Here is a 25,598-nt window from a genome sequence, read left to right as displayed (position 1 = left end):
TGGCTGTTAGGTCTCAGGTTTGGTGGAGGGTGCGTTGGCATCACTGCCGCCATGAGGCTGGAGGGCACAATGGAGCAAAGGAGAATCAATGGCAGGATCGAGGATTGTGGGTACATTTGCATTAATCAAGAAATTGGCTAGTAGCAAGGCTGTGGAGCTCAGACAATGAACCGACTTGTTTCCCATGGTTGATCAGGGCTTTATACCGACCTTCTTTGGCCACACAGTCACCACAGACCACCTGCTGGATGGAGGATGCACAAGATACATGACACCTGGTTATATTCAGAAGATTCAGATAGGCAGCTGACCTCAATAGCTGAACATTGCTGAACCTCGACTTGACCAATTGCTGCAACCCCAGATCACAGCACCACCCCCACAGGCTTATAAGGTGGGAACTAGACATGATGGGTCCATCAGTCTTTCGTCTTATTCTGATGCACCATCATTCTGGAACAGGGTCAATCTGGATCAGACCACATCTGGATCAGACCATCTTCCACTGCTCCAAAGTCCAATCTTTTTACCATATTAGCCTCATTGATCAGCGGTTTTATTAAAGCTACACTGCTGTTCCCTTTGCATGGTGTGTGTAAGAAGGTTTTACTGTCACTGCTGAACATGGCTGTGAGTTCCGCTGTTGATCTTATATTATTTGATTTCAGTGATTGCAGAGATTTCTTTTGCAAAGAACTATACTTCATGTTTTACATATTGTGTATAATATTTATGTCCATAAGTGTTCACTTTTTAAATCTATGTTTTTTATTTCATTCTTTCTGTAATTTATTTATTTATGTAATTTGGGAATTAATTCATATTTTTTAACCAAAACAAACTCCATGGATCTATGAAAGCATCAGTATTCTCTAGAAGGTATATAGTTTTGATGTTAATGGTGTTATAATGCCTTATTCTGTTATACCAAATAAATATTCAACTAATTAAAATGTCTCGGTACATCTTTTGGAATCTTTTGAGCAAATAGTTTTGGCACCTGCTGTAAAAGCATAACTTCAACACAGAAAACAAATTTAAGGCCCACGTGTGCACTGAGGTACCCCCTTTCCCCTCCTTGTACAGAATATGTTTCCAAAGCTCACCCTCATTTATTTTGAGCTTGGCATAGCAACACACATCTGCTTTGACCGGGGAGAATGAGATAAATCTGCATTACAGACTCAATCGATCACTATTTTCTCATATAAACCAGCTTTTAAATCTCACTCACTTTTTTGGATGGTTCAGCACAGGCCAGAATCACAGATGGAAACTGTGTCTCTTGTAAGTCACATAACAGTGGTACATAATGAGTCTGAATATTCATTCATTATCATCTGGACAAAAAAATTATATTTAGTTTTGTTTTATTGTGGCCTGTGAAAAATTGCTTTCTCTCTCACTACAGTCTACAGTCTGAAGACAACCATCAGGCCTGCTGATGGTCGTCAGGCCCTTAGCAGTGCCTTTCCAGATGTGAGCACATCTGTTGATCTTTGCAGGGGAGAAGAGAGACTGAGAGAAGTGTGGCAGGATGTAGGGAGAAAGTAAAGGAGAGGGGCTTTTTAGCAGAGGCTTAGACCTTTGGATGTAAACAAAATAAAACTATATGCCAACTTTATTTACAGTGAAATATGTGGTGTTACATTAACCTGTAATGGAGATGGAATCTTGCATAAAACCATATAGCACTACCATATCCTCAAAAAAACATCACTGTACATTCGTCCTCAACATACAGCTTGCGTTTACATTATTTACCTACATAGCTTTAGTCTACCTTTGAATCTGATGTATGGATCCTAATATCCATTAGGATATTATAAACCAACAATAATGGGAATAGTCAGATGAACGATTATGCAAGACAGGGCCTTAAATATATTCAAACCCAGCAATAACACTTCTCATTATTGCCAATATGAATAACTTTTAACTTTAACTTTTCCTTTGTGAGCTGCTGGGGTGGAAAGTGAAAAAGCTTTACTAAAATCCCTGTGATTGCATCAGTACATGAAACTGTTCAGTGCAAAGTTGAATGCTGGGGCTGGGCTTTGTGTCTGGGTCCTCTGGTCAGCTCCATGCAGCACACAGGCGGTGCTTGTGGGATCGAGAAAGAAACACTTCTCTTCCAGTGCGAGAAGAACAATGGACTAGTCCGCCACTGACTGTACAAACATAGATATATTTTTTTGTTGTTATTTATCTCACCAGTCGCTTAAATTTTGCTGCTTCCTCTAAGCCTCCTGCTCATTTTGCTGTTCCTTGTTGAAGCTGGACATATACTGTGCGGAAAACACCCAGCTCAAACTGTATGAATAAATCGCATTTGGAAAAAAGCTCACGATTGTTAATTGCGCACATGTGACAATCTTGTTTATTTTTTCTAAGCAGTATGCCTGCAATTCTATTGTAATTTATAAGGCACACACACACACACAGCTCCAGCTCTCTGCTTGAGTGCTCATACAGCATACAGTACAGCTCACCTCTGCTGCTCTGAACTCATGGCCTGCAGCGCTTCTCACTGTTGGGAAAGCAGAGAGGTTTTAACCCTGTGACCTTTCAGTCAAGCAGAGTGCTGACAGGCAGCTGTAAAATGTTAAAACTTCACCAACGTAGACTTTCCAAAACACTGGGCCGTGCAGACTTGGGAGAAGTGAGTAGTCAAAGTGCCTGTTATTGTGTGTTAATAAGTAAAGTTAGCCATTTGTGAACGTAGCAAATGTGTTGAAATCTGTAGAGCATGCAGTGAGTGTATGTCATTCTAACTCTCTCTCTCTCTCTCTCTCTCTCTCACACACACACACACACACACACAACAATAGCAATACAACTAAAAACACTGGGAAATTATATGTAAACTAATAAATATGATGAACAAATGTCCTTTCTCCATTCTGCTTTATGGTATAGAGGATTTTTTATCTAGAGGAATTTTATGTACCTATCATTAGATCTGAGGTCTATCGGTATGATCCAGAAACAAAACAATTCAACAAAAAAGCTTTTCTTTGTCTGACAAATCAGCAATCTTTAGGGATTTTTTCTCTTTCGCTTGGAAGGCAACAGTTTTAACAGTATACCAGCAACACTTTTTTTAACAGCTTACCAGTGTTGTGTTCATCAAACCTCAGTTCACTAATTGAATGCCAAAGGTCATAGAAGGAAATGTTCTACTCTCACAACTGTGATCTGAGGAGCACAGTGATGCTGTTCTCTACCCTAAAAATGTAATAATAGAATATTATGTATTATTTTAATATATTTATTTGCTTGTATAATTTTAATTATAATCGTTTTTATTTCTCTTGACCTGTACTAGCAAAAGTAAATTCCTTTTCTAAATGCTCTGCTTATGATGATAAAAGTGATTCAGGTGGCCTCGATGAGAAGCCAGGGTGTCAGCATGAACTGATGTATCTTAGTGGAGCTTGTTGTATCTTATTTTGTAAAAACCTATATCTCAAAATTTGTTTATCTTGCTGAAACATGATTAAAGTGACAGTGAAGTGATTGTCATTGTGCAACACAGCACAACACATGGTGCAGGCAACACATGGTGCACGCAACAAAATGTGTCCTCTGCATTTAATCCATCACTCTAAATGACCCAAGCAGCAGAATTCTGAAGATGGAGTTTATGGAAAGATTTATTGGGAAGACCAAAAAGAAAAGAATTGATGTGATGTGATAAGGCTATGGACAAGAATGGCAGCAGCATGGGGAGAAAGAAAGGGATGAAGTTGGTCAAGGTAACTTACATCAAAATATGCAGAATGGGTGATGTAAATAATATGAGACTGGAATGAAAGCATACTATCAAATATGAGAGGAAGGATGAATTGAGGAATTATGGAGGAATTGTGACACCACAGGCACACCTGAGGAGCAAGACCTGATTGCGCCCAGCTGACGCTGATAAGTGTCTTGCTCAGGGACACAATGGTAGTAAGTGGGGTTTGGTTCATAGGCGAGTGTGTTACTCACTAGGATACTACCACCTAATGCCACCTACTACCACCCCCCATTCATGGGGCAGTTGTGGCCTAGCGGTTAAGCAAGTGACCCCGTAATCAGAAGGTTGCCTGTTCAATCCGCCAAAGCACCGTCCCCACACAATGCTGCCTGGGCGCCTGTCATGGCTGCCCACTGCTCACTAAGGAAGATGGGTTAAAAGCAGAGAACACATTTTGTTGTGTGCACCGTGTGATGTGCTTTGTATCACAATGGCAATCACTTCACTTTCACTTTGTTTTCCCAATAAACTGTTCCTTTTTTCCCAACTCTTGCTGTCTATCCCCTCCTTGGTTGTGACTAAATTAATTACAATACAGTGAGATTTGGCTAAAATGGAGGTTGTGCCAACAAGCAAAACTTCTGTTTATTTCTGTTTAGTTTGAAATAAATTAAAGAGAACAATTATCCAATCTCCATAAGCCAGTCCTAAAGGGAGGTAGGTGCAGGTAGGTAGGGAGAAATTGGGTTTGGAGGAAATGTAGAGCTGGGTGTCTACAGCGTAACAATGAAAATTTATTTGATATTTTCTGAATATATGACCAAGAGGGAGAATGTAGATAAAAGATCCCATCCACAGAACCAGCTTGTTCAGACTCATGGCACACCACAGCAAAGTAAAAAATCACTGAAGAATCAGCAAAGAAAAATGGGTGATATTGCACAAACCTCACAACAAGCACAGTGCATGCTGTGTTTGGTCTGAAAGAGGCTTTAGGCTTGTTCCATAAGTCCGTGCTCACCACACTCAATGACAGAGGGTGTGTCTGAAAGGTTTGAAAATGAACACAATTCTTCACTATTTCCCACACTTATCCAGTGGGCATGTAACAGGAAGACCTAGGCTTGGAACAGGAATGCTGGGTTGCTGAAAAACAACATACAGGAGGTACACTGTAAATTCCTGACATTCCTGGGATGCAATGGACTTTCCATATGTCATAGGGTGAGTGTGTGACAAAAAAGGAACGTTCATTTGCGCGGGGGATGGGTGGAGGGTTTGAGTCAATACAGGAAACATACACAAGCCTCCATGCATTACTTAAGTGACTGTGCATCTGAGGGGAGTGTCACACTGGTTGCCATGCACATGGAGGCAGTAATACAAAAAAATCAAACGTGACTTGTTCACTCACAGACACATACTTACAGTCCAGATCAGATGTTTGGGCTCATCCTGTCAATCAAAAAACAATTTTAAGAGGTCCAGTAGAGGATGGGGTGTACACTTTGACACTCTAAAAATTAACAAGTTGTAATGCAATGTAACAACTGTAAGTGTAATTTAATTGTAAACAACTTGTGTCCAAACCCTCACAGCACTCTTTCAGGCATGCATAATGAATGTATCTTGCTCAAGAGCCAACAGAGAAAAAAGGTGGGCGGTTTTGGCCTGGTATAGCAGGTATAATGCAACAGAAGGTCAAACAAACAGTCAACATAGGCCAAACAGTCAACATTCAGTCCTTAGTAATCTCATAATTGGACTACTGTAACTCCCTTCTAGCTGGTCTACCTCAACGTACGATCCGACCTCTACAACTCATACAAAATGCAGCAGCACAACTGATCTTCAACCTTCCCAAATTCTCCCACACCACCCCACTGCTACGTTCCCACCTCTGGCTCCCAGTAGCTGCACGCATCAGATTCAAAATACTGATGCTGGCCTACAAAGCCAAACATGGAGTTGCACCATCCTACCTCACAGACCATATTATACCTCGCACTGCACCTCATATACTCCGAGCCTCCAGTACTGCTCACTTGGTCCCTCCATCACTAAAGGTAAAAGGATGACATTCATCTAGACTCTTCTCCGTCTTGGCCCTTCGTGGTGGAATTAACTTCCCCTTGAAGTCAGAACAGCTCACTCACTGAGCACTTTCAAAAAACAGCTCAGACCTTCCTCTGTAGAGAATATTTAGATTTATTTATAACCTTCTTATTGTCTGATTTTTGTATAGAAACAAGAACAGAGTGAATAAAAATATTGTATTCATAGTTGGGAGTCCTAGTGAACCAGAACTGATCACTTCATCGATGCTAACTTGAAAGCACGTTGTAAGTCGCTCTGGATAAGGGCGTCTGCCAAATGCCTTAAATGTAAATGTAAATTCTACATTATTGTATGCTTATAAATCTGTACTATTCATACTATTCATTCATTCATATCATTTAGGGTCATTTAGAAATTACCTTGTCTGACCTTGCCAAATACACAAGACAGTGTCTCCCCTCTGGGACGACAGGTCCTTGCCAAGATATGGGAGGACATTGCAAATGTACTTGGATTTTAGGTCGCAAGCCACCCATGAACCAATGAGCATGCTCCGTTTGCTGTGCATGTTGGATAGTCCATTCTTGAATGCTATGAAGCATGTCGAGAGTGGTGAAACACAGGAAGCTCTGAAGGTGACTCAAGACATTTCTTTTGGCCTTAGCCTTTGGCTCTCTATCTCCGGCGTACGCTTCTATTGGGGTGAAAGGGAGCAACTTTTAGCAAGCGATTTTTGGCCCAACCTCCTGTGGAGAGGCTATCAGCTCCATTGTCCTCCTGCATTTGTTGTGCAAAAACACTAGTTACCTGTGAACCCTGGCACACAATTCACTTTTTGTTTTATAATTCAGTGATGATTCTGTACATAATGTTTATCAACCATGGACCATGACTTCACTCAGGTTATGACATTTGCAAACAAACATACATTGGAGACTGATGTGTTAGTATGTTTCCTTCATTTCATTCTATTAGCAACTTTTCATTCTATTTTCAGTCTATTTTTAATAAATAAAACACACATGTATTTCTATATTTGCTGAATTTGTGTCTTTCATATTTGCAGGTCAGTCAGTGTGTGGGATATTTTGTATAGATATGGTAAGCTTTTGTGAAGGTGAATGTGAAGCTACAGCTACACGACAGGCAGCTACAGTACACAACAGTGTTAGAGTACACTTCTTGGGGGGAAGGGGAGTGACACATTCCAATCGGCCACCAATTTACAAATGAATGGGAGCCATTTGTTGGTGATTGAGTTGTTAGTTTCAAACCAAGGGCTGGTAGGGCTCTGGTAGGGCCTGGGACTTCTAGAATTAAAAATGGGGCAGTGGTGGCTTAGCGGGTAAGGAAGTGAACCCATAATCAGTTTGGACCCCAAATCGCCAAGTTGCCACTAAGGTGCCACTGAGGTCCTCTTCATCAAGGTACCGTCTCCACACACTGCTCCCTGAGAACCTTTCATGGCTGCCTACTGCACACTAAGGGTGATGGGTTAAATGCAGAGGAGGTTGTGCTATTACAATGTGTCATGGACAACATACCACCTACAGAGGGAGCAAGATCAGCCGGGGAGACAGCGACCCAGAAGCGGAAGGGAGAGCGGGCAGCGCCCAGTATAAAAGTCAGGTGGCCAGGGGGGACGCTGCCTGCTCTTTGTTGAATTACATTCCCAGAGAAGCTAGACTTCTTTACAAACACCTGATTGATTCGGCCATTTGACCACTCCCGTTCCCACTCACCTTCTGCCTCCCTCCCACAGGCCAAGCACCTCTAGTCATCCTCTGTATTCCAATATTCAAAGCTTGGTAAAGCCCATTGAGTCAATTTTTGCAAAGACATAACTGTTGTTCGCTTGTCATATGAGCTTCACCTCTGACTAATAATGGATCAATGGTCTCAGGCATGTATTAAAAAAGACCTTCACATTAAATGCAACTAGACCTCTGCAAACATGCCTAAGATTCACCATCAGACTAAAGTGTTGATTATCAAGAGGCTGAAGACCAGATACTTTACTTTACTTTACTTTACTTTATTTGGCAGACGCTTTTATCCAAAGCGACTTACAATGGGAAGACACCAGCAATTCTCGTTCGATTTCTATAGAATATCAAGTATACAAACTAAGAGCCCTGATAAGGCTTAGACTTGTCATTGAGCAAATTCCACTGCTGATGTGACAGACACCTTCAATGAGTCTCAGTGTCAAGTACAGAGGATAAAAAAAGATTTGAAGAGACTGGAGACATTTTTGACAAGCACAGGTCCGGCAGACCCCGCAAGACAACTGCTCGAGAGGACCGTTTGTTGACTCGAAAATCCAAGGCCAGCCCATTTTCCACTGCAGCAGAGCTCCACGACACCTGGTCACCTGAAGTCCCTTGTCAACGACCTCTGTACACTGTACACTGTTAAGTGGTAGTGTATGTTGTGTGTGTCAAACAAACATACATTTCTGTCTGTAATATCAATCTTCATGGTGTACAATTTAGCCATTTGAGCAAATTAGCATCCAGGGCATTCAAGCACATTTGTATTGTAAAGATTAAAGGCAGATGGTCATCAGCGGGGATGGTGAAAATCATACTCTACCTGAAATAGTCAGAGTGAGCCAGGGCAGTAAATCTTATAGGTGAAGATTGCAGTGGCCTACAGCTGACTGATACGACGCCCTCTGCACCATGCTGGACATTAATCTTAAATTCCATCCCAGGTATACATAGCATGTGACAAGAATACAGAAACCACATGATTGTGTGTGCAGACACACACACTGCACTTCTGGGACAGATAGGACAGCTCCACTGCATTGCCAAGAGTGTCATAATCTGGTTGAACTTTCTACTACTGTCATCACCTCAACAGCCGCCGCCATGGCCCTGTCTGGAACAGGAAGGACTTCTCATGTGACTGATTAATCTGAACGTGCTGGGGTAGGCAAATAATATGACAGTCATGCTTAATTTTCTCCTCCTTCTTTAGTGATTGCTGAATGTAGATGCACACAGTGTCTTGCTTAAAGCATGTCTTGGGGTGTGGACATAATTTAAAAGGATGTTTGTGTTGGACAAAAAAGGATAAAGCATGTTAAGTGCTGTCTGCACCAATAAATTATCAAGGGTCGTGTTGAAATGACTAATTTCAGAGTTAATAGTGTCAACTCCTGAAATTTAACTGGCTGATTCAAATTTAAAGTTTTTTATGATATGCTATCAAATGCTAATGAACGGCAATTTTTTCTACGACTCTTTATTTGTATATTGAACTTTAAATTATACAGTCTGTTTTTTGAGGCATTGACATTGCATGTAATAATACTGCTGTTAAACAATGACCCATGGCAGTAATCCCAGAAATATACGGATTATTCAAAATTGGGGATTTTGTTTTCTTGTTCAGGAATTCGAATGTATGCTTTTTGCAGTCGAGTTACCACCAACGACAGTGATCACCACTTCTGGTAAAGTATTTGCATCCCTCCGGTTGCTGTGGGAGACACACCTGTCTGAGAGTTGCCTGGTTTTGCCTTTACCTGTAAAGGAAAACTTGTAATTTCTTACAAGGCAAGACTTTGAGTGAAGGCACAGATGGGCAGAGAGGGGCAAGTTATTAAAAAAAAACAGTGACCTCTTTAATCTCATTTTATTTATGCCCCTCTCTGGGAGAATGTATCAAATTGCCCCAGAGCATGCGGAGGTCATTAATTGGCAATGGAGTAACAGCTGTGCAGCCCCTCCCTGCCACGGCGAGTGAGGTCCAGGATCCGGATGCTCCCGAATCACAATAAAACTGTCAGTGACATCTTACTGTCATGATCCCGCTGTTGGATACATTTCACCAAGTCTTAAATTCCCTGAAAAAGATCCAGGAACCACCAGGTTGGCCAGTGCTCTTCCCTCTTGTTCCCTCCATCAGCGGGATGTTCTCGGTCTCGTAAAGCAACAGTCAGTAAAAACTGTACTAATCTCTGTGTGGCAGGCAAGCTTTGTTCCATTAGAAGTACAATGGGTCATTCACATGTAGCTCAAGTGAAGGTGAATGTGGTGAAATGCAACATGGCATGATGGGGGATTCTGATGCCATCCGGAGTGGCTTCTTCCTGGGTGGGTTGAGGGGAATTATACACCGGACAAGGAGAGCCTTTTGTAAAGCCTCAAAGAGATTTTGAGAGGCCAGGCAATACCTCAGGCTTTGCTGTGTCAATGTGTGTATGTATGTGTGTTAATCTTTCATCAAATAGACAGACTTCCAGCCTCCAGCATTGCTATCTTAATGTCTTGCAAGAAATGGAACAGATGTGTGTGCATCTGAGTTATGAGTTTTTACTTCCAGTCATATGAAAACAATTTGGGAACGCTTCTTAATTTTGCAGATTTTTATTTTATCATTGGCTGACCTTTCAAAGTAACAACTTACTTAAAATATCTGCCATGCCTTATGGAAACAGTAGTATTTCAGCAGTGACATTAAAATTATTTGACTATATGCCTCCTATAGCCTTTGAAGAGTGTCTGGAGTACAGTGGTGTGAAAAAGTGTTTACAACACAAGGAAACACAAAATGTGTTTAACAAAATGGTTTTATTATTAAGGGAGAAACCTTCATGGCCATGTATGACAAAGTGATTGCCCCCTATTAAAACACAACTTAACTGTGGTTCATCACACCTATCTCAATATCTCTAGCCACACCCAGGCCTGATTACTGCTACACCTGTTCTCAGACAAAAACACTTAAATAAGACCTGCTGGACAAAAGCTTGACATCATGCCGAGATCCAAAGAAATTCAGGAAGAAATTAGAAAGAAAGTAATTGACTCCTTGCAAGCTATTGCAAAATCCAAAACGAGTATGGTTTGTCTAAATGAGCTTTTGCATGCAGAAATGGCTTCTTACTCATCATACAAATGACATACAAATGTCCTTTGTTCAAATTGCATAGAATTGTAGAACAAAATTCTCCTGCCAGATTTTCTTGCAGGTTTGGTTCTTGGAACTGTTCTCAAAATCCTTTGTAAGTGCTGCTCATGATTTTTTCTAGTCCTGCTGGACATGGGTTTAACAGAACCTCTGACTGATTAAATTTTAAATTTTAAGTATTTGGTACTGAAAGCTTAAACCTCTGAGAGCTTTTTGTAGGCTTCCTCTGAGATAACCCAACCAGGTTGGTGTTGCAAGTAATCAGTATTGAGCAGTTGCATGCATTCAAATCAACAAAATTACAAGGGTACAGAAATATTCGCACAGCCATTTTTTTTAACTTGCTTAGTTTTTTATTTGATTAGTTAAAACTTAATAATTATAAAAACCCAGATTTTCTAAAACGAAAATACCTCAGTACCCAGATGTTACTAGGAAATGAAATGAAAGACACTGTTATATTTTTTGGTGAAAGTAAATTATTATGCAGGCCTTTTCATATGACTGTATATGAAGTAAAAGTTCAGCCACTCAATTTCACAGAAATACACCTGTCAGTCTTTTAGCCAGTCTATTCACTAAATAATTTAATTATTTGATTATAATGGTTAAAATTATTATTTGGGCTGTTCAAAAACCTATGACAAAACGTCTTTACATCTTTGATCCTGATTAGAAACTAATTTCATACAAATATTCTGTAAAATACAGATATGATATAAATGCAGAATTCAAGGCATCCTTTACCCAAGACACTATTATGCTGCTCTAAATAGTAATGAAAATGGAAAGACAAATGTATCCTATTAGCTACAGTTTAAAGCTGAGACAGATAATCACAAAACTTCATTTAAAAATCCCTTACTGAACCCAAACCAGTCTAGCACCATGTTCAGAGAGATATGTCTGTACAGAGGTACAGGTGGTCTATACCATTACTTCCTAAAAAGTCTTAAGTCTCAGTCGATCCTAACTATGCCACGCATGATGAAAATTTCGATGCAGAAAGGCTCAACAGAACCGATGGACCAAAACAAGAAATTAATTAGGGAAAGTGATGCTTTGGCGAAAGTTTGTGTCAGTACATTATAGTGGTCAGTACTTTCCAAGTAATAGAATGCTTCCTCTGAAAATTTGGTCACAAGAACCATCTTAATTATTACCTTCAAATTCATAGGAATCTACCAAGAAGGTTAGAAGGTTTGGCCCAATAATTAGAAGTAGCAGTATGATTAGGGGCCATTTTTCTTTTTTTTCTTTTTTTTTTATGTGGAACATACGTTTTTGTACAGAAAAGTCTATTTAACTCATCAAATGAAATTATTATTTTGGAAATAAAGTTCTCTAAGATGGGACGTCACGGAGCCATGACATTTCTGTGCCTTTGTTGTGCATGGAGATTCAACACCTCCGTTTTTGAATGTCTTTGTCGAACGGCATTGCAACACTTGCCGGCCCTCCCCCGAGTCAAACGTGTGAGGTGCCGGCCGTCGGGACCACCTACTCTCTTTGTCTTCCCCAGAGGGGAGGCACCGTTGGCGTGACATCTGAAACAACAGGTTCTGATTGGTCTGTGACAGCTTCCTGTAGGCCAGGTGTATAAAGATCTGTTCACGTGTGGGGGACTGGACTTTTTTTCCCAGCTGCCTTTCCATCGAAACCGGATTTTCCAGTTTTCGAGTCTGCTCTCTCCTCTCATTTTTCTCCTGGATCAGGTGATGTCTCTGAAGCTTGGTTCCGGCTGTACTGTCTTTTTCTATCTTTTCCTCCTGTCTCTCATTTTCTCTGTATTATTGGTACCTATTTACATACAGTATTCAAATGTAACTGCAATAATAATTTACTGGTGTTAATAAATTAGAAACTGTTCATCCTTTTTATCTCTATTGTGCCATGCCTCTTTCTGCTAGGTAACATCAAGTTGGAGTGGCTTGAATAATGTTCTTTTGTATGTAGAGAGAGAGTTTTTTGCTCTGTTCTCCCCGGTTTTACAGTCCCTCAGACATACAGACAATTCAACTGGAAAAATCCCCTCAGAAAAATGCATGACATATGGAGGTAAACCAGTAACTGGATGGAAATACAACAAAAGCACACATTCCTGATTCACACCACAAATGCTATGTGGAGAATTACATTCTTCCACAAAAGAATTGTGTTAATCTGAAATTCTTCATTTATAATTTCAAGGCCCAACAAAACTTATTTGATTCCTACTAGTTAGTGTTATTTTCGCCAACAAATTTTTGGATGACATATCTTTATCAACAAGCCTTTATGACATGATGGAAATGAGATGAGATGATAATGCTTGTCACGTGATGATAACTATAACAAAACATATGGATGTATTTGATTATGCAAGTTGTCCCACTTAAAAAGATAAGGTCCGCAATTTTCATCATAGGAACACTTCAACTGTGTCACGACCGACAGGGGGGGTTGAAATGATGGACTCCGAGGATAAGAAAAAAGGAACACAGTTTATTGAGAACACATCAAGAGAACACAACAAGGGCAAAAACAAGCCACCATGCATCATGCTGAAACCAGTCCATTGTATGTTTTTTAAAAACAATATTTGTATAATGAGGCAGAAAATATATATTTGGGCAAGAGCAAAAGGTGGCATCAATTTTTTTGCCAACCAAGGTTACATTACAGTGACAGAGGTCAAACTTTCCTGTAGACCTTCACCAGGCTTGCACACATTTACATTAACATTTACAGCATTTATCAGACGCCCTTATCCAGAGCGACTTACAATCAGTTGTTACAGGGACAGTCTCCCCTGGAGCAATTTAGGGTTAAGTGTCTTACTCAGGGACACAGTGGTAGTAAGTGGGATTTGAACCTGGGACTTCTGGTTCATAGATGAGTGTGTTACCCACTAGGCTACTACCACCCCACACTTTGTAGCTGGTATTTTGGCCCATTCTTTTATGCAGATCTTCTCAAGAGCTGTGAGGTTCCAAAATTGTCTTTCAACTCCCTACACAGATTTTCTATTGGATTGAGGTCTGGAGACTGGCTTGCCCACTCTAGAACCTTGTAATGCTTTTTATTTAGCCTCTCCTTCACTGCCCGGGTGCTGTGTTAGGGATCATTGTCATGCTGGAAGATCCAGCCACATTTAATCTTCAATGCTCTCCCACGAGGTGAGATCTTGCATGGAGCCCCAAATCGAGGGAGATAGTCAATGATTCCATTTTCTAATAATTGCTCCAACAGTTGATCTCTTCTAACCAAGCTACTTGCCTAATGTGGATTGGCTCATCCTAGTCTTGTGCAGGTGTACAATCTTGTCCCTGGTGTCCTTAGACTGCTCTCTGGTCTTGGCCATGGTGGAGTCCGTTATGGTCCCAGCGAGTTACCAGAATGTGAGCACATGTGGGAGAAAACGAGAAACCCAGGTGTGGTGAGGCGCAAGGAGGCAGGTAAGTTTCCTCCGGTTTACTATGTGGCATGAGCCGCAACACCACACGGATGTTGTCATTCGCGTTTGAGGTTGAATTTGGGACAGGGCAGGATGAGAGGACGAGTAGAGAGGAGATGAACAAGAGAGGTCTTACTGGTAGCAGGTTGAGTAGGAGCCGAGTCGAGTTAATGGATGTCAATCAATGACTGAGCGGCTGCCAGTGGCCATCTTGCCAATTCATAGGAATCACGTTACCTTGTTTCCGGAGTTGCTCCCAGTCACATGGATGGAATCAAGTGACAGTACCCCCCCTCCAGGGCTGACCCCTGACGGCCCCGGAGCGGAATCGGTACGCTGCCGGTACTCAGTCACCAAGGAAGGGTCAAGGATGAAGCGACTCAGAATCCATGAATGCTCCTCTGGCCCGTAGCCAGCCCAGTGTACCCGACCCCTGCGACGTGAGTCAATGATGCGTTTGACGCTGTAAGTGGATCCCCCATCGACGATTCGTGGCGGCGGTGGATCGCGAGCTGGTGGATGAATGGATGACATAATGAAGGGTTTCCGCCTGCTGACACGAAACACTGGATGGGCACGGATATTAGGTGGGATTTGGAGATGGTAGGTGAGGGGATTCAGCTTTGTGTGACCCGGCCCGGAGACGAATATCTTGAGTGGACAGCAATACTCTCTGTCCCAATCAGAAGCGCAGTCGGCATGGGGTGTCGTCGGTCATATTGGGCCGATATCCGGTGGGTGGATGTGATGAGGGTCGACCATGCTGTTCTCCAGGAATTTCGGCAGCCACGGATCATCTGACGGGCCGACGGGACCCTACCTGCAGGCACCTGGTGGGTTTAGATGGCCGGTTGAAATCCATAACAGACCTCAAAAGGGCTGTGTCTGATGGCAAATGAAACCTGCAGGTTATGGTCGTTGATGGGCGTTGATGGTCTGATGCAAAGCACCACAGGTATCGTTCCAGGTGTAGATTGATTCTCTCCACCTAGCCATTGGTCTGAGGGTGGTAGCCAGAGGAGAGACCTTCCACACAGCTGAGACAAATTGGGGTCCCTGATCGGAGACAATGTCCTGGAGGAACCCATGAATGTGAACGACGTGTTGGAGCACAAGGTCAGCAGTTGTGGCAGAGGACGGTAGGCAGGGCAGAGTGACCAAGTGGACCGCCTTAGAGAAGCGACCCACTCTGGTCAGGATGGTGGTCATTCCGTTGGCTTTGGGGAGACCAGTGCATTGAATTTGGGACAGGATGAGAGAGAAGAGTAGAGAGGAGAGGAGATAAACAGGTCAATCAATGACTGAGTGGCTGGCAGTGGCCATCTTGCCAATTTATAGGAGTCACGTTACCTCGTTTCCGTGTTGCTCCCAGTCACATGGATGGAATCAAGTGACAGAATCTGACTGTTTGAAGGTGTGGTCAGGTGTCTTTTATACAGATAACCAGTTCAAACTGGACCCATTAACACAGGTAACGAGTGAAAGATGGAGGCTCACACTGAAATCTTCCAATAGATTATTGAGTTACTTTTGGTTTATGATGTCAGTTTTAAATTTGATTAATTTTAAATCACCCGCAGTCTTGAAGATACAGGCACATTCAGAATAAATGCAAAGGCAATTGTGTCTGTGATGATCTTGATTATGGCAAAGTCTATAGTGTCTAAGCAAGACCTCTAGACTGGAATGTTTTACATTGCAAATAACAACCTGCAAGGAAAGAAAATAATGACTAATGACTAATTTAATCACCTCGTCATATTAGAGACGGAGCACAAAACATTTAATACTCATATTGTTTAGAGAATGATATAAATAACAGAAAATATTAGACATATTAGACAATATTTGAATTATATACAGCAAATTCTTCACTAAAACACCAAGTGTAAAAGTGAGCATAAAATATTACACACATACACACACCAACCATACCTGGTTAAAATTACCAATTTTATCTGGTGAAACCTTTAAATACTAGCTATCTCCAAATTTGAATACTATTTTGAAGTTTTGAAGTTTACAACAAGTATGCAGTCATCTAATGAACTCTTGTACAAACACCCTTTTCAAAATGCCGGTCTATACGTTTCTGGGCAGAATCACCTACTGAGCAAGAAACATCTACTGGAATGTAATTCATGTAAAAAGTTGTTTACCCCTTAGATAAAATGGTATTCCATGCAGTGCTATTTAGAAACTGTACAAGCCAACATTGTCAAATTTTTATTAACAAAATATTAACTTAATCCATTTACTCGAAAGTCCTAAGTAGTCAATTACTGAACATGGTTTCAATTACTGAAAATGTGGCTTGATTATGGTTGATGATTGTGTTATTTGCATTTGAAATCGCAATATGCTCTGTGTCAGTCTGATAAGTTAAATTTGATATTGGCATTTCATTTATACACTCACCGTTTAATTCAAAGAACATACGCTTTGTCATTCCACCACTGTAAATGCACGATACCGTAAGCATAATCCATAGAAGCACAACAGATACAACAAATGCACTTTGCTATGAAAGGAAAGAAGACAGTTATGTGAATATTAGGCAGTCTTTTCCATGATGATGGGCAAATCAGGGGCAAATCTTGCTCCTCAAATTGGTTCTTGAGTTTATATTAAGATGTGGCCCATATACTTGCTTTGACTGTGGAAAGCTTGAGAGGTACACATGGGAGGTAAATTGCACAAAACAATACAAAAATGTATATATACATTATCATTTTTTCTTTGTCTAGCACTTAACAATCTCTGAGCATGCTCCTCGCTGACAAGTTGAGCCTTATCAGGGATCTTAGTTTGTAAACTCAATATTCTATAGAAATTGAACGAGAATTGCTGGTGTCTTCCTCTTGTAAGTCGCTTTGGATAAAAACATCTGCTAAATAAAGTAAAGTAAAGTAAAATTAAGGTAAATGGGAGGTAAATGTAGCTGTACTGCATTCAGCCAGCAGGGGTGCTAATCCTATTACCTTCAAGTTTAGATACAACATCCAAATCTATCCGATGGATGACATTCAGACAGATCGACAATTATGTATCTCTCAGGCCATCAGCCACATTGGGCCATGCAGACAGTATGACTGCACACTCCTATATACATGACCTCTCACCCTTAACCCCTTACCTCATTGTAGACACAAAGCAAACAGAGACCAGACAGAGGGAAGGATCATACCAGAACAACTGATAAATAATTTATCTCAATGTATTGTATGCATTCTTTTATGAAAGGACATGCCTGGATAAAGACAGTAGAGACAAGCCTGTGTGTATGAGTAATTTCAGGCCTGCTTCTTCCCAAATTAGAGCCTGTGTGTGGTTGCAAGAGAGCACGCCTTGTCTATCCCTTGGTAAGATCTTGTTGCTGTTCTCATAGCCTGGGTGGGTTTAACATCATTACAGACACTCATATTCATGGTTCGTGTTTCTGTTGCTGCCCACCCATTGGAAGCACTGGCGTTGCTGCTGCTGTGGGAGAATTTTACAATCAGTAAATTCTGCTCTGGTTGAAGGACAACACAGCCATAACCACAGGAGCTGGATAAGCACACAAGGTACCTGTGGTGAGCGTGTCATCACGATCTGGAGGGGGCCGTTGGGAGCAGGGTATGGGCCTGGCACCTCTGACCTGCTACTCCGCTACGTCTTCATTTCATGGCTGACAGAGTGCATGCCAGTGCAGCCCACCTCACGGTGATTTATGGGCTTCAGCTGCTCTCAGATGGTCACTATACCAGCTGCATTTCAGATGGGCCTGAAACACAGAAAAAGAAAGGGGGTAGATGGATGAAGGGAGAACCAAAATTGAGATGGAAAGCGAAGTATAAGGAGATGAGTAGGAACCATGTGGAGAATAGAAAGAGACTAAGAAAAATTTAAAAAAGGTAAATTCAAAGAGGGAGGCAGGGGAGTTTAATACAGTTAAATTGCAGCTAACTTTGATAAAAATGGACAACCATAGAATGCAAAATGCTGGAGTCTACTCATAACCTGAAAGAAAGCATATCATTAGTACAAACTAAGGTAAACGAGTACTCTAAAGAGTACAATATAATAAGTACTCTAAAATAAATGATGAGTTTTAGATAACCATTGTTATTTGTACAGCACATTGACCTGGATGTAAATAAAGAGATGTATCTAAGAGTAGGCTAAGTAAGATGCTGGTAGTAAAATTACCTTGCAAATAAACAACAACAACATTTATTTCTTATATAGCCCAAAATCACATACAGTATGTCTCAATAGGTTTTGACAGGCCCTACAATTGACACCCCCACACTTGACACTTCTGCACACAAGGAAAACTCCACACTAAAAAAACTCTAGGAGAAAGAGAAAAAAAGGAAGAAACCTTGGGAAGGAGTGATACAGAGAGGGACCCCCTTCCAGGCTAGAGTGAGCCTGCAAATGGTGTCAGTGCAGGGTTTATGATGATTTGTCCAATAAGAAAAAAAGTCCTACAGTTGTAGAGGTGGAGAAGTCCAAAGTGTAGTCCAGTGTCATGGTGTCATTTATGTCCATTATGATGGTCCATTTGATGATACCTGAAGCTTTAGTTGTTACAGCGGTGATGGCTGTGGTGACCCTCTGGTTCATTTCATGCTAAGTCATCGTTTATTGTACAAATCATCACCAGCCCTGCACTGACACCATTTGCAGGCTCACTCTACCCTGGAAGGGGGTCCCTCTCTGTGTTTTCCTTGTGTGCAGAAGGGTGAAGTGTGGGGGGTGTCAACTGTAGGGCCTGTCAAAGCCTATTGAGACATACTGTATGTGATTTTGGGCTATATAAGAAATAAATGTTGTTGTTGTTGTTGTTGTTTAGCAGTTTTCAGGAACCTTGATTTATCTGCTGGTCTCTTCACTGGAGTCTGTGCGCTTAATTCAGTGTTTCGGAGACAACAAACAGAAGCAGTGGCAGACGGTGGCATTGTACGACTGATACTGAAATATGTGGTTATAGTGGAATATTTGTGCAACAGTGGCCCGGTACCCTAACTAAGGTGAATTTAACACTGTCTGTGCTTAACAGGGTGACTGTGTTATAAAGTGGACTTAATGATTGACACTGTGTTGACTTTAGAGAAGGCCAGAGAAAACAGATGTGTTTTTAGTTTAAATTTAAACACTGAGACTGTGTCTGAGTCCCGTACACTGACAGGCAAGCTATTCCACAACTGCGGAGCTCTATATGAGAAGGAGCTATTCCCAGCTGTGACTTTCTGTACTTTGGGGTACCGTTTAATTGTCATTAAACTGTTTTTAGCGCCATGTTAGCATTAACAGACAAATATTGTACAATTAATAGACCAATATCACAGTACTGAAATATGCAGCCATTTGAATAATATACTGAAACGATAAAATGTAGTTCTGTAAAATTGGTTACAGGCAGTGAGAGTTAAGACCTAAACATTTTTGGCGGCCAGACCCATAGAATCCAAAACCATTATTCCTGAGCCTTCACAATTGGTGATATCTATTCCATCATTTAAAACAACATGGAAATGTAGAGCGTAAAAATCCAAAAAGCCAAACAGACAGCAAGCTAGTGCGAAAGAAAATGGTTCATTGTTAAGAACGTCATCAGAATTCAGCTTCCATGCTCTGCATTGATCCAGACCTTGAGAGAGAAGCAAAATGTTTGTCTTATTTTAGCCAATTAGCTGCGAGTGAGCCCATTGTGTGAGTTCTATTGAGCGCAGGTCTGGTGAAAGTGCTTATTGTTGGTGCACAATGAGGGATCAATGGCTGGCCTGTGATAGGATTAGCCTGCAGATCGATGCTTAGCACTAATATATTAAGAAGGTAATTACCATCTCGAACAGTGACACCACACTGTACACATGACAGGAAGTGACATGACACCCGTCTTACAACAGCTCAAGCAGTTTGGCAAACAATGAAGGAGCTGGTTTCTGGGAAGCAGAATGACAGACCAGATAACACCAGAATAGTTGTTTTTAATGTGCCTTCTATTTTGTGAGGGTGAGAACTTGATGTATGGAAAACATGAATGCAGAGAAGAAATAGAGCAGCATGAGGACTGTGAAATGAACATACAACACTGAGACACAAACATTCAACACTGAAGAAGAAAGATGGAAATACCAGGAATATTCTGGAAAAAACAAAACCTAACAGAATGGGCGAAAGAAAGTGGTGGAAGAAGGAAAGCTGCAGCAAAATTGAACAATGCCAAAAAATGCAGCTCTTATGCAGTGAAAAGTCCATTTTTTAATCATTAGATATATTATTTCTAATCACTATATATATTATAAACATCTAGCAATTATTTCTATATAAATATATACTCTATATTTGAGAGTGTTATTGTGAATGCGCCCTGTGGTTATGATATCTAGATATGAATTCATTCCAATAACAAAGTCTCCACAATTGACTAAGAAGAGTTGTCAAGCATTCAAGCAACAGATTTCTGCGGCTTTTTACTTAGAGTTTTCATCACTGATGTTTAACTGCTAGTGTTTGAGGCAGGCTGAGCTCCGGCATTTTGTGTGCTAAAGCATCCTCAAACACTGTCACGTTTACAGGATCCTCCGTCAGCGTTAGCCGGCTGAAGGCACGCCGCTCCTTTGAAGGGCTCAGTCTTTTGTCCATGGGTGGGGACTGGCTTAGTGGATGTGCTTTGTATTCTCACTGGGCTTTGTGCCTTTGGCCACCATATGGGAGAGAGAAAACAGCCATATAAGTACTTAAGCAAAGTTTAAATTTGCCTAGGAATTTGGGAGCTTTGCTTAACTTTAGTGGAGAAAAAACAATAAGCAGACGGCCACGATGCTGCCATTATAAGCACTTAGGCAAAGTTCATATTAGCAATGGAAATTTTAACCTTGGCATGATTGTCCAAGATGCTGCAAAGAATGCTGGCTGGTTTTAAAATCAAGCATTTTTTCCCCCAACAGCCTCATGTTTTGACATTTGAAACTTTTGACATTTTAAAAATGCATAGGAAGAGAAAATCCAAACCATAATGACTGTCTTCTGCCTCTTTGCAGTCTTGTGATTGCTGTAATTTTCTAGGTTTTCATTCTTGTTTGAGTTTTGTTGCAATATAGCAGGGCTTTTAAATTTAAAATGCACAAGCTCATTTAAATATTTGGTGAAGGCACAATGAGCCCAGTGTTTATTTAAGGTTTAAGGAAAATCTCAGGTTTGATGTCATCCTGGGGTATAAATATGTTGGCCTGTCTGTCTTTTTATGTCTTGTGAACACCTTTGTGAAAGCGCACACGAAAAAACGTGGTAGTGGACTAGATGTATGAAAATACCTTCCGTATGAGCTCTGAGCTTGGCACTACCATGTTGGCACACTCCTGCTGTCCTTGTGAAGACTTTGCTGCTAATCAGGCACACCAACAACCTCACTCCAGCCTAGCACTCCTGCTCCTGCCATCTGTGTGCCCCCAGAGTCAGCAGAGAGCATTCTGGGATGGCGGCCAGACTGCTTTCTTGACCACTGCTGTTTGCAGAGTCTGGTGGGGAGTAGGCTTGTCCTCTGCTACTGTTACCTGCCCTCCAAGCCTGCTGCGGCAAATAGTATTCAAAACTCTAAGGACGCACTGGCTGTCTGAACAGTTTATATCTCTATCTATCTATCTATCTATCTATCTATCTATCTATCTATCTATCTCTCTCTCTCTCTCTCTATATATATATATATATATATATATATAGAGAGAGAGAGAGAGAGAGAGAGAAAGACAGTCAGAAATTTATTTTGTAAGTTATTATTATTATTTTTAGTAAATAGTTTTTATGTAGATGTCAATGTGCACCTGTGCATTGTGTGTCTATTCATATGTTCATATCTGTATTTGTGTGTGCATGTTTGGTGTGTGTGTGTGTCTCTGTGGGTGGGGGAGATACCGCCAGTGGGGGGCACAGCATGTCACTGTGTAAATTCTCACAGACGTATTCCATTCACACCGATATCCTCTAATTCCCTTCTATTATGTTCTGGAACATTAATGAGAGGAAAAAGACCACATTATGGCCATTGATGTGCTTCAAATGAATGCTTGTTTTCTGTGTTTGAAACCATCTGTCTGCTGCAGAGAGAAAGAAGAGAAAGAGAGAGAGAGAGAGAGAGGCACAAGGCCATGGCTGCCCTCCCTGTCAGAGCTATCTATTCATGGGGCTTAACCAGCCATGTGATGGGTGTAGAATACCAAGTACAGACACTCCTCCTCCTCCCCTCTTCTTCTTCAAATGCTTCAACCCCCCCAAAAATGAGCTCATCTCCAAACAGCCCTGTTGGCGTAGGAAGATGGGTAAGGCGTTACCGTGGAGACGAAGTGGGAGGTCAGAGGGCCAGCATGAGAGGTGAGGGAGGGGCACAAAGGGACGAGCGAGGGTCCATCTGGACAAGTGACCTGACATAATTAGATATTAATCCTGCTCAGAGGTGCTGTCAGAGCGAGGGAGGGAATGTTGGTCTTAAACGCTAAGCTGATTAGCCACGGCATGTGTTTGCTGTTGAGTTGAGGGTGATGGGGGGGTGTGACTGGCCATCAGATGTGGGGGTTGGTAGAGGTCTCTCCTCTGGACTCATCTGTCTGCCCTTTTTCATACTGACGCTTGTCGAAGGCAGAGTCAGTTGTTGGACAAGTGAGATAGCTGGATCTCCGAGATGCCAGGGTGGGCTGATAAACGTAAGATTTGTACGTCAGGATGCAGTAAGAACAGGTGTGAGCTGGGCTATGTCCAACCTGGCATCGCCACCGGCGTGTTCTCTGTGTGTTGGATAACTCTGCTGCGCCTGTTTCAGTGCAGGACTTCATTTCGAGATCTGCCTGTGCCCAAGTGTGTGTCTTTTGAATTAGCCAGTCAACAATAGGGAGTCCAGTGCCTGCACTTGTTAGGGTTCCCACTGAATTGTGTGAACTCCATGGAGGTTCATGCTGTTGTGATGAGCTGCTCAAAGCTTTATCATCCAATATGCTGACCCTCCAGCCATAATCAGCCAAACCAAGGGCTGAAAGTCTTCCTTCTCTTGTAGGAGGGGAGACAATTGCATAACTATGCATCTTCCATCATCTCAGGTTTCAGTCTACATTAAACTACCAGTTGGAGGTATTAATAGAGGACAAACTGAAGCTTATATTTGCATTATTCTGTGCAACAGCATGATACAAACATATAGCAGTAATGTTCTTCACAACAACTCCTGTATTGATGGTGGGACATCAACAAGCATCCCTTTCTCACTGCTTTGCGTCATTTACTGTGAGGTACTGCTGCTGCTGTGGAAATTCATCTGATCCTGTTCTGGAAATAGTCAAAATAACAGCCAGTGGTATGTTACTGTGTGTTGGTGTAAACTGCACAGTGTGTGTGTGTGTGTGTGTGTGTGTGTGTGTGTAAAGCCATTGAGTCGAGGTGGAGGTCACATGCTGATCTGCCAGACACTGCAGCGGGAAGCAAACACAAGAAACTGTGTGGACCATGTGGTCACATGATTATAACGTAGTGTGACAAGGACACAGGGATGTACAGGAGCTGAGAATATGTAAATATAATTTACTATCATAGACACAGTGTTTGCACTGTTTGATGCAGATGGTTAAAATCTATTATGCATACATAATCCATATTCATATCAAACAGCATAACATAAATTACATGATTAATGCCTTTCAGACAAAATCAATATGATGTCTGTGATCATTCATGCCTTTTTAACTAATTGTATTTTAGTTGCCTGTGGTCATCTAAAAAATTGCTCATTTTCAATAATCAATAATTGGGCCTAGCGGTTAAGGAAGCGTCCCCGTAATCAGAAAGTTGCCAAGGTGCCACTGAGGTGTCACTGAGCAAAAGCATCGTCCCCACACACTGCTTAGCTGCATTATGAAATCATTTTGGTTCTCAGTAAAGCCTAGTAAAGCTCAGTAAAGAACACAACAGCAACGTCTCCATGGATCTCACATACCACAGAGTAATTACTGAGAAGAGCATTTGCTCAAATGACTGACTTAAAAGCTATACAAGCTAAGAAAATTTCACTCCCCATCCTCAGTGACTTTTGGATTTCCAGAAATCTTAATTGGTTTAAAATGTAAAACACATCATGATGCAAAAAGATGTCTCTAGGTAACTATATCATTTATAAGAAGTCAAAAGTGTTTGTCGCATTCTGTCGGATCCCTGCCCCAGAGAGCAGCAGATGAGTGAAGCTGTGAAAGAGTGTCTCTTAGGTGTACAGTAGTTGGAGAGAGAAAGGGGAGTAACAGAAGTGTGTGTGTGCGTGTGGAAGCAGAAGCGAACGCAGAGCTCTCATGTTTAGTGAAATGAGCTCTAATTATCATGAGGGAAACAGCCAGAGGCTTGTGGGAACAAAGCTGAGCTTGTTGCAGCGCGAGACTTAAGCATTCTCAGCTGTGCCCACAGTGTCAGCATGTTTACACACACACACACACACACACAAACAGAGATCTCCCACCTCAGCCACCCTGCATATTTACCTTACAGATAGGTGTGAAATTTCAGACCAGGTTGTTGGTTAGCTCAGGTCTTGTATTCATCAGACAACTGAGCTGTTAAAGTAAATACATATACTGGCCTGCTTTTTTTTAAATGCGTGTGTGTTTGTGTGTGTGTGCATAAGTACATTTTTGCATGAATGTCCATTTTTTTGGTGCAATATTTGGGATGATAAGTGGGTAAAGAGATGTTGAGAAACGAAGACCATAAGCAAATATAATAATACAAATTTGAGCAAGTACACGTTAAAACCAACTTTTAACACCAGCAGCCACACCACCAACAAAGCTCTGATGTCAACACACACTCATCAACTGATAAATACAGAGGCAGCAAGTAGGTATGAATTGTTTGTCTTAAACAATTAATGAACGTGTCAGGTTTCACAAAGCGAAAATAACTCATCTGGATTAGAGGACTGGGCAGATCAGGTGTCCAAACATTATTTTCTTTATCTTGTTTTATTATAGTCATTGTCATGAATTTGTTGCATCTGGCACATAATATAGTCTACACACACATCAAGGCATGAGAAACATCAGGATAACCATAGCTTGGTCTGACTAAATATTTAATAGTTTTGTACAGGCACGGATAACAGTATGCTTAATGTGTCAATATTTTATTGATTCAATTTTATTTTAAAAATTGAGAAAAAAAGTCTTGTGCATCAATGGTTCTATTAATAGAGAGTGTAAAAGAAAGTCTTTTCTGTGTTGTTGGAAAATGCGAAGCACAATTTGAGAATATTCAAGATGGATGACATGCTGGTGCTCCAGCTGTGTTCGCTTAATGCACTTAAATGCAAATTATTTACAGAGAGAGGGTCGGCAGCTGCCCTGGGGTTTCCTCCCCGCTTTACCAAAGGGAATAATTTCCCCAAAGTGGACACAGAAAATTATTAATTACTTCATTAAT

At 41.3% G+C, this 25,598-nt stretch overlaps 1 long non-coding RNA gene across 1 annotated transcript; it reads right to left on the bottom strand.

The window, feature by feature from the left end:
- Positions 1-378: 378 nt before the first annotated feature.
- LOC114789688 (uncharacterized) lies at positions 379-5,191 on the bottom strand. Its single transcript, XR_003749710.1, has 3 exons — positions 5,171-5,191; positions 2,493-2,530; positions 379-469 (listed from the first exon to the last, which is right to left on the bottom strand). It is a non-coding gene; the product is annotated as an uncharacterized LOC114789688 (long non-coding RNA).
- Between the last annotated feature and the right edge of the window lie 20,407 nt (positions 5,192-25,598).

The sequence above is a fragment of the Denticeps clupeoides genome, chromosome 5 (assembly GCF_900700375.1).
Source record: "Denticeps clupeoides chromosome 5, fDenClu1.1, whole genome shotgun sequence".
NCBI classification, from domain to species: Eukaryota; Metazoa; Chordata; class Actinopteri; order Clupeiformes; family Denticipitidae; genus Denticeps; species Denticeps clupeoides.
The sequence above is the reverse complement of the archived record's forward strand: the minus strand, read 5'-3'. Positions and strand labels throughout refer to the sequence as shown.